The sequence below is a fragment of the Cavia porcellus genome, unplaced genomic scaffold (genome assembly GCF_034190915.1).
Source record: "Cavia porcellus strain 051 isolate PalLab524CR breed Dunkin Hartley unplaced genomic scaffold, mCavPor4.1 scaffold_9, whole genome shotgun sequence".
Lineage (NCBI taxonomy): Eukaryota > Metazoa > Chordata > Mammalia > Rodentia > Caviidae > Cavia > Cavia porcellus.
The window spans coordinates 10,966,721-10,981,546 of record NW_026947492.1 but is presented as its reverse complement, the minus strand read 5'-3'; the positions used below and the strand labels follow the sequence as shown (position 1 = coordinate 10,981,546).

At 47.9% G+C, this 14,826-nt stretch overlaps 1 long non-coding RNA gene across 1 annotated transcript; it reads left to right on the top strand.

Moving 5' to 3' along the window:
* The first annotated feature begins 3,698 nt into the window (after window positions 1-3,698).
* LOC134477529 (uncharacterized) lies at window positions 3,699-8,672 on the top strand. The gene is made up of 5 exons (XR_010049553.1): window positions 3,699-5,577; window positions 6,050-6,105; window positions 7,218-7,308; window positions 7,390-7,463; window positions 8,317-8,672. It is a non-coding gene; the product is annotated as an uncharacterized LOC134477529 (long non-coding RNA).
* The last annotated feature ends 6,154 nt before the right edge of the window (window positions 8,673-14,826 follow it).

The window sequence follows — 14,826 nt, the reverse complement described above, 5'->3', positions numbered from 1 at the left end:
CTTTGCAGTCCACAGCTTTCTTGGAGCTTCCTTTCTGACCAAACTCACAATGTTTTAAATCATCCTGCTGGGCTCTTTGCTCTTGATTTGCAACATAAATCTGGCTAAAAGTCCCCAACATTAGCCATGCCACAGCCTCGACATTTGGCTGCCTTGAAATTTCTTCTGCCAGATTAATTAGTCTGCAGCCCTCAATCTGCAAATTCAGACAAACTTTCTGCCAAACTATAACACACATCATCTGAAGTCCAGCACCCAATGGAGTCCTTCCCAGCGGAAATCTCCCAAGCCTGGTCTTTACTGGTTTTCTGGTCTTCTGAGCTCTGACTAGAGTCTCCCATAAGAACAGCCTAACGTGTTCTAGCTCTACACTTTCAGGTGAAATCTCTAAACCTTTCCAAACTCTTCCCACAAGCCATTCCCAAAGGCTCTTGGACCACATGGTCAGATATAGTCACAGTGAAGACCCCACACCACTGTACCAAATTCTGTCTTGGTTACTTTTCTCTCTTTGCTGGGACAAAATACCTGACCCCAAAATGAAGGAAGAAAAGGTTGACTTAGCTTACAGTTTGTGGAGGTTTCAGTCTATAATCAGCTGGCTCCAAGGCAGGGTTGCATGGCACAGAGGCAACACTGCCAGGCCACAGCCAGCAAAAGCAGTCAGAGCAAAAAGGGGGGAGAATAAGCTCTTCTCCTCCCTTCTATTGCAAGCAGGGTACCACCTCTTACAGCAGGTATAGTACTCATACCACCTCTGTTCCCCAGAGGTGTGGGGTACTGTTACAGGGGTTGTATTTGGGTCCCCTCCTCAACTTTGTCATTTTCTTTTTGGTTTTGTTTTTTGAGTCCTGCTATGTAGTTTAGGTTGGCCTTGAAATCATTATGTAGTCCAGGCTGTCCTCAAACTCATGGTGATCCTCCTGTCTCAGCCTTCTGAGTGCTGAAGCCTTCACCACAGCACTGGGCTTCTCAACTCTTTTTCTTAATGTGGGATAAGTTCACTCTTTGACCTGGGCAGAGACCTTGTTCCCTTCTTCCTCTGGATCTCTTCCAACAGTGCAGAACACAGCTCCACAGGCCCGTGCCTTATTGGCCTCAGGGAGAGTCGAGTGTCCCTCAGGGGCCTGGATGAGAATCACAGCATTGAACCAATCTAAATGCTGCGGTGTTTGCATTCAGCCTCACCTCGCTGTCATTTTGCAACTGAATCCTCATTTAATTAGGTGCAACCTTCAAAAACACCTGTGCTGGAGGTATTGGCATGGGCCGTAGCCACATTTTGGGGAGTGAGGTGAGAAACAGTCTCATCTTCTTGCTTCTGATTACACAGAGTGGTTTGCAGAGTCAGGACGTGAAGTCAGTTCTGTAGACACCGAATTGAGGACAAGATCACACACCCTTTTTCAGAGATTCCACTGCATGCAAGATAAGCCCTTACCTGGCCACCTAGGGGAAAGAACCCTTGATGGGCTGTTTATCAGGTCCTTGCTATGTGCCATCCTTCACACTATCATTTCCTCCCGTCACCTTCAGTGCTGGATATTTTTATTACCACATTACAGATGTGGAAACTGAGCTTCAGACAGTAATGGGAAGCAGCATGCATGCTGACAGCTCACTCAAGCACTAGCACATTAGAGTCAACACAGGAAGTGGGTGGTGAAGGTTGTCATTGCTGGGAGCCTGCACCCACGCACAGCTCTGCTGCCACTAGGTATCAGGTAGGCATCCTGCAGGGAGGAAACGGCTGCAGGTGCGGAGTGGGCACCTCGAGGTTACCGCAAGGTTCCAGCGCCCATCCGAGTGCTGAGCACCTGTCTGGGGCTGGCTGTGTGGGTAGGGGGAAGAGAGTGTCAGGTGTTTGGATCAGGTGTCTCTCTGTGGAGTGCGGCGCTGAGCCTCAGCTCGAGGGGAGGCTGGTCCGGTCGTACTGCGTCTCACTGAGCAGGGGAGCAGACGCGTGGATGCAAGCTTGCAGGCTCATATATGCAAACGACTTGCGAACGTTTCCAAAGCGCTGTGTAAAACTGTATCATGTCAGTGCAAACAGTGTGGGCCGAGTCCAGCAGTGGGGAAGGCACGTGGAGCGAGGATACACGCCACACTCTTCCACCGTGGAGCTGCATGTGAAGTGCCGGGTAAACTGTGAGGCTGAGTGGGTGACGGAAAAAAATGTGGATTTGGTTTCAAAAAGCCCAGCGTGAGGCCCAGTGCTTTTACTTTCCAGCAAAACTGTTTTCAGTCCAGACTCTACCTAATATTCTAAGACAAGCCCAGAAAGCCAAACTATGCCTCCCTGAGACAGTGACTCTCACCCTGCAGGCCAAATCACCTGGGCGCTGCAGAGTCCCAGTCAGGAGACCTAGGTGGCCCCTAGGGCTGTTCTTTTGTCTTCTTCTTCTTTTTTTTTCCTTTTTATTGGTACCAGGGATCGAACTCATGACTGCCTGCTTGCAAGGCAGGCGCTTATGCCGCTGAGCTCAATCCCCAGCCTTGTTTTCTTTCTTTCCTTTCCTCTTCTCTCTCTTCCGCTTTCTTTCTTTCTTTCTCTTTCTTTCTTTCTTTCTTTCTTTCTTTCTTTCTTTCTTTCTTTCTTTCTTCCTTCCTTCCTTCCTTCCTTCCTTCCTTCCTTCCTTCTCCTCCTCCTCCTTCTTCTTTTTCTTCTTTTTGAGGCAGGACCTCACTAAGTACTTCAGGCTGATCTTGAACTTGCTATATAATCCAGGATGACCTGGAAATCATGAGGATCCTCCTGTTTCAGCCTCCCAAGTTCTAGGATTACAGATATGTGCCACCACATCCAGCTCATTTTTTTCTTTCTTATCTTCTCCTTCTCCTTCTCTTCCTCCCTTCTACTGAGGATTGAAGCAGGACTCTTCACATTAAGTGACATCTCTGGTCCTTAAACTTTTTTTTTTTAATTTTGAGACACATCTGATTAAGTAACTAAATTGCCCAGGCTTGTTTGAAACTGATCCTCCTGCCTCAGCCTCCCAGAATCCTGGAATGAAAGGCATGTACCACCATGCCCAGGGAGAGTTTGCTTTTTAAATAAGTGTTCAATGAGACTGATCTGTGGCCTGAGAACTGCTCTTTGAGACATTGCCTTGCACATGCAGGACCCACATAAGTGGGCACATCCCTAAGTACCCATTGCCTGACATGTTATTGGCCAACCTGGAGTGCCCAACCCATCCATCGGCTCTCAGCCCTCCACACACAGAGCCATGGATGGCGCCTCCCTAACCGGTATGACGCCCGCTGGTGTTTTTCCAGCATATCTGGTTTCCCAGGGCCTCCCTCTGACACAGCTGATATCTGGACTGTGCATCCTAGACTGCTAGGCTCCTGTCCGATACCCTGTTCCTTCTCAGCCTCTACTCTAACAGGTGGGATTTAAGGTCTGCTCATTCATCTTCAGCATGTCATGTAATCCTGTCACCTGGACCATGAGCCACAGGAAGAAATATAGTTTGTATCACAACCTAGTTGGCCTCTCTGCACACAAACAAATGCATAGACAACTATCATAAGTAACAAGCACTGAGTGTGTATACTGTACTCACACTTTTCTATCTTCTCTCCCTTCCTTGCTTTTTTTTTTAATGGAGACTATGTCTTTTTTTTTTTTTTTTTTTTTTTTTTTGTCTTTTTTCTTTTTATCGGTACCGGGGATCTAACTCATGACTGCTGCTTGCAAGGCAGGCGCTTATGCTGCTGAGCTAATTCCCCAGCCCCCAATGGAGACTATTTCAGCCAAATTGAAAGCAATTTCATGGATCTACATAAAAGGCATGATCCTTGGGTTGGAGATTACGAATATAACTTCTCTGAGCCTTAGTGTCCTTGTCTATCTGCATGTAAAATTCCTGTGTGGCCAGCCTGGGCTATTATTTGTATTGAATATTTTGCAGTACACTCACCATAGGTACAAAGCACAACATGTACAGATTCATGATTTAATTAAGTTAATTAACTTACTTATTTTTTTTTTTTTGTCGTTTTCGTTTTTACTGGTACCAGGGATTGAACTCACGACTGCCTGCTTGCAAGGCAGGCGCTTATGCCGCTGAGCTAAATCCCCAGCCCCCAACTTACTTATTTTTGAGACAGGGTCTCTCTATATAGTTCAGGCTGATCTTGAACTCACTATGTAGCCCAGGCTGACCTTGACTTTGCAGTGATCCTCCTGCCTCCGCCTCCCAAATGCTATGATTACATCTGTGCATCACCGCAACTAGCGTCATGGTTTTAAAAGGGAATTTGGAAAGGAAATAACTCTAAGTGGACCATGCAGGGAGAGCTTCAGACCACCACGGGGGACCTGTGCACCTTGGAGAGGGGATGGTGAGCAGTTGGTCAGCTGGAGCAGAGAAATGTGTGGGAGGAGGACAGGAGGCGAGGTGGGCAGGTCTGAGGCTGACGGCCAGGCTGGGTGTTGGGTTCACAAGGGCCGCGACTGGGAAACACTGAAGAGCCTTCGTTACCAGCGCTGCACAGTGATGCTGGCATCCAGGCAGCTTTACTGACTCTCACTTCTAGCGAGCTTTTATTAACAGCCACTGCCAGGCTTCTGCAGTGACCAAGACAGACCAGCCAAGGAAGTTTCTGGTGAAGCCGGGGCAGCTCCTCCAATACCTTAGCGATTTGTTATTCCTCTAACTTGCACGATGCTCCAGGCAACGCACCTAGGCGCTGGGGGAGAAACAGAAACAAATCAAAATGTGACCGCTGCCCTGTAGCTGCCACTCTGCCGAGGGGAGGGGGCGTTACACACGTAAACCGCGTGCTTAGTGATAACCATGACTATAAGACAGCAAGAAAAAGAACAGAAAGCTAAGAGAGCAAGTAACACCGTGAACTCCATCTTCATAAACTAATAACCACATCCGTGACACTCCCAGATTAATTTATAGTTTACAAAGCCCCTCACGTTCTATCTCATGTGGGCTGCATTTCAGCCTGAGGAGAAAGCCAGCCAGCGGATCTTAGCCTGTTTTATTCATGAGACGGTAAATAAATAAGGTGTGAGTCTACCCAGGTAGCAGAGAATCCCGGCCTATGCCAACTGGGCACCAAGAGGGTGAGCGTGCACGCGCCCTGGGGAGGGGCAGCCAGCCTCCTGCATCCAGAAGAGCAAAGTCAGAAACCAAATGGCAGGAAGGTCATCTTCCCCGTTTTCCGCCCTCGGAGCCTCCAGGATAGGCTAGCGTGAGGAACAGAAGTGGTTAGAGGCTCGGCCTTGGGTGGCCCAGAGTAGGGCAGGCAGGCCAGAATGGCCTGGAAAGCAGAGGCACGAAAGGCCCACAGCACGAATGGGACTGTGGCCTCATCAAAGGCAGCCGCCCCCCTCCCGGCAGTGAAAGTGAACGGGCCCAGGCGGAGGTGACAGGCCAGCGAAACTCCCTACCGCATTCACCTCCGAGGTTAGGGACACGGCAGGGCGGCCCACCTGCCAGTATCAGCACCTCGATCACAGAGCTCGTCGGAGAGAGGTTTCCGAATGACTGGGCCCTGCTGCCCCAGAAAGGAAGCGTTCTGGGCTGCAAGTGCGGGCCAGGCACTTGAAAGTGGGTAAGTGATGACACAGCAGTGGGGGACAGGGCTGCTGACGCTGTGGGACCCACCCTAGAGAGAGCAGAGACAGAGCGGCCACCTGGCCTGCCTCGCCCGCAAAGGCTGGTGATGGGAAATCCCACTGATTCCCGCCAGCCACAGCAGTGTCCAACTCGAGGTGGCTTGGTGCTTTACAGCCTGCGTAATTGGGCTCAGATTTGGCATTTCTGTAAATGTCGATAATTACAGAATTCCAAATCCAGTCCTGCCAGTCCCCTCTGGTGACACGGACTGCGATCATCTTCCCTCGCCCAGCCTCCACGCCTCTGTGAGGTCTGCAGCTGGAATCTGGGTAGCTCCTACCTTGCATCGCTGTGTGAGCCAAACTTAGACATCTCCAGCCACACGGCATCACCCCCTCCTCAACAGGCCCACCTGCCTTGGCTTGGTTGAGCATTTTAGCTGTATTTCTTACTTTTTACCCTTGCAGTTTTGTGGTGCAGTTTATGGACTACATGCTCTTACTGGAGTACGGAGCCTTTGCTGGTAAGGCCACTTAGGGTTTATCTTTCCCTTCACTTCTCTGAAGCTTTTTAGCAGGTGCTCAGTAACCGTATTTGACTGACTGGATGAATGAAGGAAAGCGTGGGTGGGGAGGGCACAAGAGTGGACCGTCAGAGGAGAGGTGGGAGGTCAGGAGGAGGGCCTGCAGTGGGTCTCCTTGCAGTTTTCTGGGGTCTGGCCCTGCAGCGCTCACACTGGGGCTGTGGCAAGGTCAGGAGCTTGGAGGTCAGCTTCGGTCCTCAGCAGTTCAGTGATGGGCATTCGGCAAGGCCCTGTGTTCCTCCTCGTGTGTGAGTGCTGTAATCCTGCCCAGAAAGGCAGCTGTGAGCATCGCCAGGGCCTCAGTGCACAAAAACACCCAGCACACACAGGTGCTCAGTAAGCCCTGCTGATGGGTCATCCAGGGGAGGGTCGTTCTGTCATTTTTGCCAAGCCTCCTTTCCTCCTCCCTCTCCCTGTCAGCGCTGGGAACTAAACCCAGGGCCATTATGGCCCCAGTCTTGTTGTATTTTTATTTTGTTATATATATATATATATATATATATATATATATATATAGAGAGAGAGAGAGAGAGAGAGAGAGAGAGAGACAGAGAGAGAGAGAGACAGAGAGAGACAGAGAGAGAGACAGAGACAGAGAGAGACAGAGAGAAACAGACAGAGAGAGACAGACAGACAGAGAGACAGAGACAGAGAGACAGACAGACAGAGAGAGACAGAGACAGAGAGAGAGACAGACAGACAGAGCGACAGAGACACAGAGAGACAGAGAGAGACAGGGACAGAGAGAGGGACAGAGAGAGAGAGAGACAGAGAGAGACAGAAAGACAGATAGAGAGAGGGACAGAGAGAGAGACAGAGACAGAGAGACAGAGAGAGAGGGACAGAGACAGAGAGACAGAGACAGAGACAGACAGACAGAGAGAGACAGAGAGAGTCTCAGTATGTAGTTTAGGCTGGTCTTGAACTCAGTCTGTAGCCCAGGCTGGCCTCAAACTCATGACAATTCTCCTGTCTCAGCCTCCTGAGTACTGGGACTAAAGGCTTGCACTACCACACTTGACTGTTTTTGTTTTTTATCTCTTGTTTTATAGTGAGATCTCGAGAGAGGATTCACTAAGCTGTCCAGGTTGGACTTGAAGTTCTGATCCTCCTGCTTTAACCTCTCAAACTACCATGATTACGGTGTGTGCCACTATGTTATCTAAGTCTCTTGTTTTAAACGCAGTGGTGCGGATACTGACCTTGCCTTTCTTTATCCTCTAGACATTTGTGTACTTGTTGATTCTTTCCTCTTGTACAGTGCCACGACGTAAGTCAGGCAGCAGTCAGCCAGTTTGGTAAGTGGATGGATGATCTGCAAAAGAACCGAATCAGCAGCCTCTGGAGTTTAAATCCTGCTGTGGGAGGCTGGGCTTAGTTCAGAGAGGTAGCCTAGCGTGCTTGAGGCTCTGAGTTTGAACCCCAGCTTGGAAAGATGATAAGAAGATAGATAGATAAACAGCATTGCATAACTCCCATTCCAGTTACCTGATGTGAGCATGAGCTGTCCCTGTTGTGTGTCCCAGGACAAGAAGAATTCTTGCTCTCCAGGTGGTGATCCAGTCCCAAGACCCTCCAGGGACTTCAAATAGTGCCCGACACAGAGAGGCTTGAGAGAAGCTCAGCTTGCTCATGAGGAAGAGCTCAGGGCTTGTTGATTGACCCCAAAACCATCCAGAGCTTTCTTGCTCCTCCCGAGTGTGGGGCGTGGAGTAGAGGGAGACAACAGATTGAACAGCGGGAAGCAGCCCAGATCCTGGAGGTGGGACATAGGCCAGGTCTGAGGCCATGGATCTCGCTGTCCTGATTTTGAGGAGAGGATTCCTAAGGCTGGGCCGGGGTGGGCAAGGGGTCGAGGGACTGAAATAGGGGAGAAGGGGCCCGACACTTGCCTAGCCAGCTTTTGTGCTCCCGGTTTCTCCTCTGGGTGGGCAGAGTTTGGAAGGCATCACGGAGAGGGACTCAGCAATGCACAGTGCTCAGAAGCTAACAAAGACCCGCTGTGTAGTCTGAGGCTGCGACGCGGGTGCGGTGGGCATGGACCCCGGAAAGCTGGTTTTCCTGCTTCCCAGCGGCCAGGCCCTGAGCTGGAGGAGGATGCAGGGGGATGGCCCCTGGGTCAGCAGCTCCACTCCAGTCTTTTTACACCAGGGAGGAAGGAACCTGCGTCCAGAGGGCAGACCGGCTCTCAGCTCTCCATGCTGGCGTCTCTGATGGGGAGATGCTCACAGCCGTGCTGCAAGCAGAGAGAAGGGGGCTGTGTTTCACTCCATCCGTACCCAGAACGGGCCGACGGCCGGGCTGTGCCACCCAGATCCTGTTTACAAAGGGCAGGAGAACGTTCCAGGTCCTGAGTTGTGTTTCAGTGAAGGCAAACTGAGCCTGAGGAGGAATGAAAAGAATTTTGTTGCTTTGGGAGCATTTAGTACAAACCACACTTCGCTTTGTTTCCGGATTTTCAAAAGGTTTCATCTAGCTTCATTATTAAAAAAAATCTAATTACACAATATAGTAATGTTTTGTTTTTGTCAATGATTTATACATTAGAGGGCCAGGGATTTAGCTCGGTGATGTAAGCACCTGTCTGGCAAGCACAAGGTCATGAGTTCAATCCTCGGTATCAAACCAGTAATAATAAATAAATATTATAGCAAAGGCCCTTTGATCAGGACCCACAATCTTGCTCCCTATGCTTCCCAGAGAAATCCACTGCGAGATTAGTGAGTCACCTTCCCCGTGTATTTCTTGTTGGCTATACCACAGAAAAGTTGTCCATATATTTGCTTTACTTTTATGTAAAGGATATCATGCTCTTATTCCAGTAATTTACATTTTTATTTTATTATTTTAAATCACATCTTATGTAATTGAAAAACATCAGCGAAGATCAGTTGCAAAGTTACGATGTGCACTAATGTGACTTGTGCACCATCTTTTCTCTTACACACATCTTGCAAATTGGTAATCACAGTGTGCATATAATTTTGTGGCACGCCTTTTCATTTAGCACGTTCCTATAAACATCGGAGGTTTCCGCCATGAGATGTCAGGGATTGAAATGGTTCTTTTTCTGCCTCTTACTGCTTCCAAAATGTTAAAATAATTATTAGGGTTACCATGTAGTCATCAAATCCAATCAGTGTTGAGTGAAGAACCTCTCCTGTTCAGTGTTTGGCTGTAGCCTCTAAGGAACAAAGGAGACAAAGTCTTTATGGGGTCTACTTCCTAACGGGGAAAGGAGCACAATGCAAATACATAAGGGACAAAAGAGGACAGTGGATAGTGTATCAGAGGGCATGCACATTGCTAAGCAAGCTAGCCCAAGAGAGGAGGAGGACAAGGAAGGCTGGAGCTGTCCGGAAAGGCTTCACATTTACAAGAGGACTTTTGACAAAGCTTTGAGCCTGGAGGACATGTGGGCACAGAAGTGTCCAGGCAGACTCATTAGCAAGTACAAAGATCTGAGGTTTGTGCAAAGGAAGCCACAGACTGAATAAAGATGACAGCAAAAAGCAGGTGGGGTCAGACCTCGTGGAACGTCACAGGCCCAGGAGGGACTTGGCTTTTTCATTAAATTGTTAAGTACCAGAAGATTCGGGGCAGGAATGAGGTGGCACAACTTCCGTGTAAGGAGGCTCAGTCTGAATACTGTGTGGAGAGAAGCAAACAACAAACACAGGACACTGTGAGTGTGACTGATCCAGGTAGGAGACAATGGTGACTCGGACCAGGAGGGCTACAGAGGAAGTGGGCAGATGCCGGGGCAGTGAGGGCAGCACCCAGGACTTTGTCTAGTCCTTATTGTCTAGTCCTTACTAGCCCTGAACCCACTATGCAGCCCTGGTTGGTCTTGAACTCTTGATCTTCCCGCCTCAGCCTCTGAAATGCTGAGATGACAGGGATATGCCACTACGACAGTGAGCAAGGACTTCGGATGGGTGAATGATTCCAAGGACTTCGGCCTGAGTGGCCAGAAGAAAACAAGGTAGGGAAAGCCTTAGAACAGCATTAGGGACAGAGTCACGAGTTCAGGTTCTGACATGTTACACTTAGGACGTGAGATGCACACAGCCCACCTGGCAGTGTGCATCGGAGAGAACAGTTCAGAGGACAAGAATGAGCTCAGGACCGGCCAGCACAGGGGTATTTATGGCCAGGAAGTGAGTGCAGGCAGAGAGGGGATTGAGGATGGACTAAGGCACATCCGGGGTCAAAGGTTACAGAATGATGTCAATTCATTTAAGCCTCACAACTCTGAGGAAATTGCTATTCTTTCCATCATTTAACAAGTGATGCAACTTGGGGTATAAAGAGGTTAAATCATCAGTCTAAACCTATACCACGGAACTGGGATTTGAATGACCATTCTGGCTGTAAGAACTCGCTTAACTCCTGGGCTATGTGGGTGCATTCTGTCAAATGAGCATGCTTTATAGGTCAGGAAGCTGAGTCTTAGTTTAGATAATCTGTTTTTCTTGGTGGCAGAACACCCAGGGGCACTCTATTTTTATTTTGAAACAGAGTTTAAATATCCTAGGTTGGGCTGAAACTTGTGATATGCTTGTCTCAGTCTTCAGAGTGCTGGAATTCCAGGCACTGGGTAAAGTGATCTTGGAAGTCTCTTGGTTCTAACATGCTGCACTTCTGAACCTCAGTCCTCTGCTCTCTCTCCTAGGGCTCAGCACAAGGTGGGGCTCTGAGCAGAAGGTGGGAAACTTGAGTTCCTCCAGTCCTCCAGTAATGCAGCTCCATCAAGTTACGGTTACCCTCAGTCTCCTTTGAAGGAGAATTGGGGGTGGTCCTAAATCATTTGTACAGAAGCATTTATTGAGCACCTACTTGGTGATGCCATAGGAGTCTGGGTCACACAGTAGGCTAAGACTGTGAGGGTTGGGAGTGGTAGGGGGCTGCTCCAGTAATAGCTGCTGGTCCCCAGACTTCCACGCAGGGATGCCATAAGTCCTTCTTTAGCACCAGTGTGGTGGTGCCCTCTCCCCAAACTCTCCATCCCCAGCAGCTGTAATTGGTCTCCACAGCAACACACAAACCTCTCAGATTCAGAAAGGGAACTGCATGCAAAACTGGCCAAACAAAAACCATAAATGGTTCTAAATACTCCTAGTAATACGTTTTACGTGAGACTAAGCTCTCCTGTTCAAGATGGCACAGCTACAACCTTGCTTCTCAAAGTGAAGTCCACAGAGAAAGGCAACTCCTCCAGACTACTGACTCAGTCTGCTGTTAAAAGTAGCCGGGTAAACTGGGGCATGGTGGTGCACGCCTGTGACCCCAGCACTCTTTGAGGGTCACAAGTTTGAGCTCTGCCTGGGCAATTTAACAACATAGTGAGATCCTGTCTCAAAATAAAATATACCAAAACAGCTGAGCACCAAAAAACATGAATAAATAAATAAATACTTGAAAATCCTCAGGTGACAGTGTGCACATGACAGTTTGGGAAGCATTGAACCAAAAGAAAATTTAGGTGCTAAGTGTCCTGGACAAGACATTTGAGACCTTCATGAAGAAAACTACAACTTCCTTGAGCGCAAGTGAAAACCAAGTCCTTTGTGGAGTGACTCAATTGGTGAGGGCATCAATTCTTCAAAATATGGAGTGGCTCACACTGATGTGTGAAGGTCATCTGAAAGAATAAATGAGCAAGCACCGGGTCCCCACCCTTTTCTTTTCTTTTCTTTTCCTTTCTTGTCTTTTCGAGTTACACAGTTCTGGCTGGCTTTGAACTCACTTGCTAGCTTCAAGCTTGAAGCTGTCCTCCTGCCTCAGCCTCCTGAATGCTAGGATTGCAGATGTGTGCCACCAGGCTCTGCCTTTTCTTTTCCTTGCCTTTTTCCTCTTTCTTTCTTTTTTTTTTTTTTTTTTTTTTTTTTTGAGAGACTGTGTCACACTGTGCAATCCAGGCTGGCCTTGAACTGATGGCAATCCTCCTGCCTCAGCCTCCTGACAGCTCTCCTGTGTTTGTTTTTTATCTGCGGTGCCTGAGATCTAACTCACGACCATGCACTTGCAAGGCAGGTGCTTATGCCGCTGAGCTAAATCCCCAGCCCCGGCTCTCCTTATATTTATAAAGATAAGAATAAGGAGATGAGGGTCAGGGATTTAGTTAAGTAGCACAAGTGCCTGTCTGCAAGTACGAGGTCACGAGTTTGATCTCTGGTACAAAAAAAAAAGAAGAAGAAGGGGGTGAGATTCGCCCTGTTAGAAATGGTGCTCAGGGCCGGGATGCAGCTCAGTGGTAGAGTGCTTGCTTAGCATGTATAAAGTTCTGGGTTTCATCCTCAGCACTGGGGAAAAAAGACCCTAAATAACATTGGAGGTTCTAGAAGAGGAGGATGAGTCCGTGTTGGCGTGTCATTCTATTAACTGAGCCATGTCTCCCTAAAACTCTTATGCGGGAGCCTCAACCCCTTCCCCACTGCAGAGCACAAACGAAAGACTGGGGAGCCATCTCCAAGCCAGAGAGAGGCCCCTCACCAGACTCCCAACATGCCTGTGCCGGGACCCTGGCTGGCAGGCCTCCAGAGTCCTGAGAAGACAAATTCCTGTTGTTTGAGACAGGCTGGCTGACGTCTTTTGCTGTGAGTGGATTAAGTCACCTCGGGAAAGCTTCTTAACATCCGGATCTCTGTTTCCTCATCCAATAAAATGGGGGTAAGAGTATCATTTATGGCCTTGTTATGAGCGCTGAATGAAATACTTAAATCAAGCACTTAGCACAGTGCTTTATCTTTCTCCGATGTTCAGTGAATGCCAGTGCCAATGAGAACTATGGTACTGGGGCAAGACTCACAGGAAAAAGATCAGCGGGATACAGCAGATGACTCAGAGACACACTTAGCATTTCTAGAAGTTCCAGGAGAGAAGGGGGTGGCCGTGGCAACACACAAACCTCTCAGATTCAAAAAGGGAGTTCCTCAGTGTTGTGTGATTTCCCCACACCTAACCGATGCAGGGTCACCCTAAGTGCTCACAGTATTTCCTTGCTGCCTGAACTAGAATTTAATACCCGCTAAAGAAGGACTCATAAATTAACATCATGAGAAAGGACTATTCTTTCAACAGCACTGGCAAAATTGCTTCAGTGTTGGATTCAAAAATCAGATTTTATCATCTTATTCTATAAAAGGGCTTGCAAACAATTTTGACCATTACCTACTGTGAGAAATATGTAAGGCATCCCAGCCTGGGAAACACACTCATAATTATATGAGGTTTGATGCAAAAGTACTAATACTGTGAATGTTTAAATTAAAAAAATGTATCACCATCAAGGACAGATCGCCGCTGGCTCCCTTCCACACACTCCCCCTCCCCTCCAGCCTGCTTCTCCCCTGTGCTCGCAGCTTTCTGAAGCAGGTCTGGACATCCTCTTTCTGTAGTTGTCCTGTCCATTACGAATATTTACCTTTGATGGTAATTTTGACTTTGGGGAAGACCAGAAGTCACTCGGTGCCAGATCCTAAGAATAAGGCGGATGAGCACACACCGAAATGTTTTTATTGGGCAGAACTTGCCATAAATGTGTTGAGTTGATTCAGGCCTTTACGGTAGCCGCGATAATATGACTAAAGGCAGAAAAGGGGACTCCCAGACCGGCTTCAGAAAGTGCAAGAAGGTGGGAGACCCGTGCTCAAACTGAGAGGGAAGATTCAGAGCGGGAATTCATGGCAATGTGTCCTCTGTGTAATAATTTTAAATTTAAACTTTCACTGTGTTTCTCGATCATGCTGTATAAATCCATAAATAAAACAAAAATTCAAAGTAATATTTATCCTTGTTAGGTTAAGTAGACTCTATTTTATCTTTTATTCTCTTCTTTTTTAAATGACACCTGGTCTCTTATTGTACTTTTTTTTTTTTTTTCATTTTTACTTTACTGTATTATTACCCATTTATTTATTTTTGGGAGTGAGGGGCAAACTCATGACCTCGTGCCTGCCAGGCAGGCGCTGTGCCACTAACTATATTCCCGGCTCCTCTATTCGTCTTTTTTTTTTTTTAATTAGAAACAAAATTTTGGGGGGCTGGGGATTTAGCTCAGTGGCGTAAGTGCCTGCCTTGCAAGCAGGCAGTCGTGAGTTCGATCCCCGGTACCGATAAAAAAGAAAAAGACACAACACAACACAACACAACAAAACAAAACAAAACAAAACAAAATTTTGGTCTCTGCTCAGGAAATTGATTTTACAGTTCATGAATGAGGAGCTACTAGTGGTTTGAAGAACACAATCTTATATTCAGATTTCCAATTTAGTAAAAGAAAATAATAAAAAAAACCCTGAAATCTTGAGAAAGTTCTTGAGATTTTTGAGATATGGGAAGAAATCTGAGGCAAAGGTCCGTAATGGTCAGCAAACACGATCCCATGAATAGTTTGAGTCTCTGCTGTGAAAATGCATACAGGAAAGGCAGCAGTGACAGAGCCTGGCCATCACAGCAGGGGAGAGGACGAGTTCTCTTACACCTCTCCCTTCCTTACCCACCCGGGCCAACCCACCCAGGCCAACCCACCCGGGTCCAGGAGCTGATTCTGCGCATGCGCCTTGCCTCCGTTGAGGTTCTCTCCTGCAGAGCACCCTTCTATCTGACTGGCCACTACCGACTCCTGACTGGGATCCTGGTTTGCTCAGCGCTCCACTA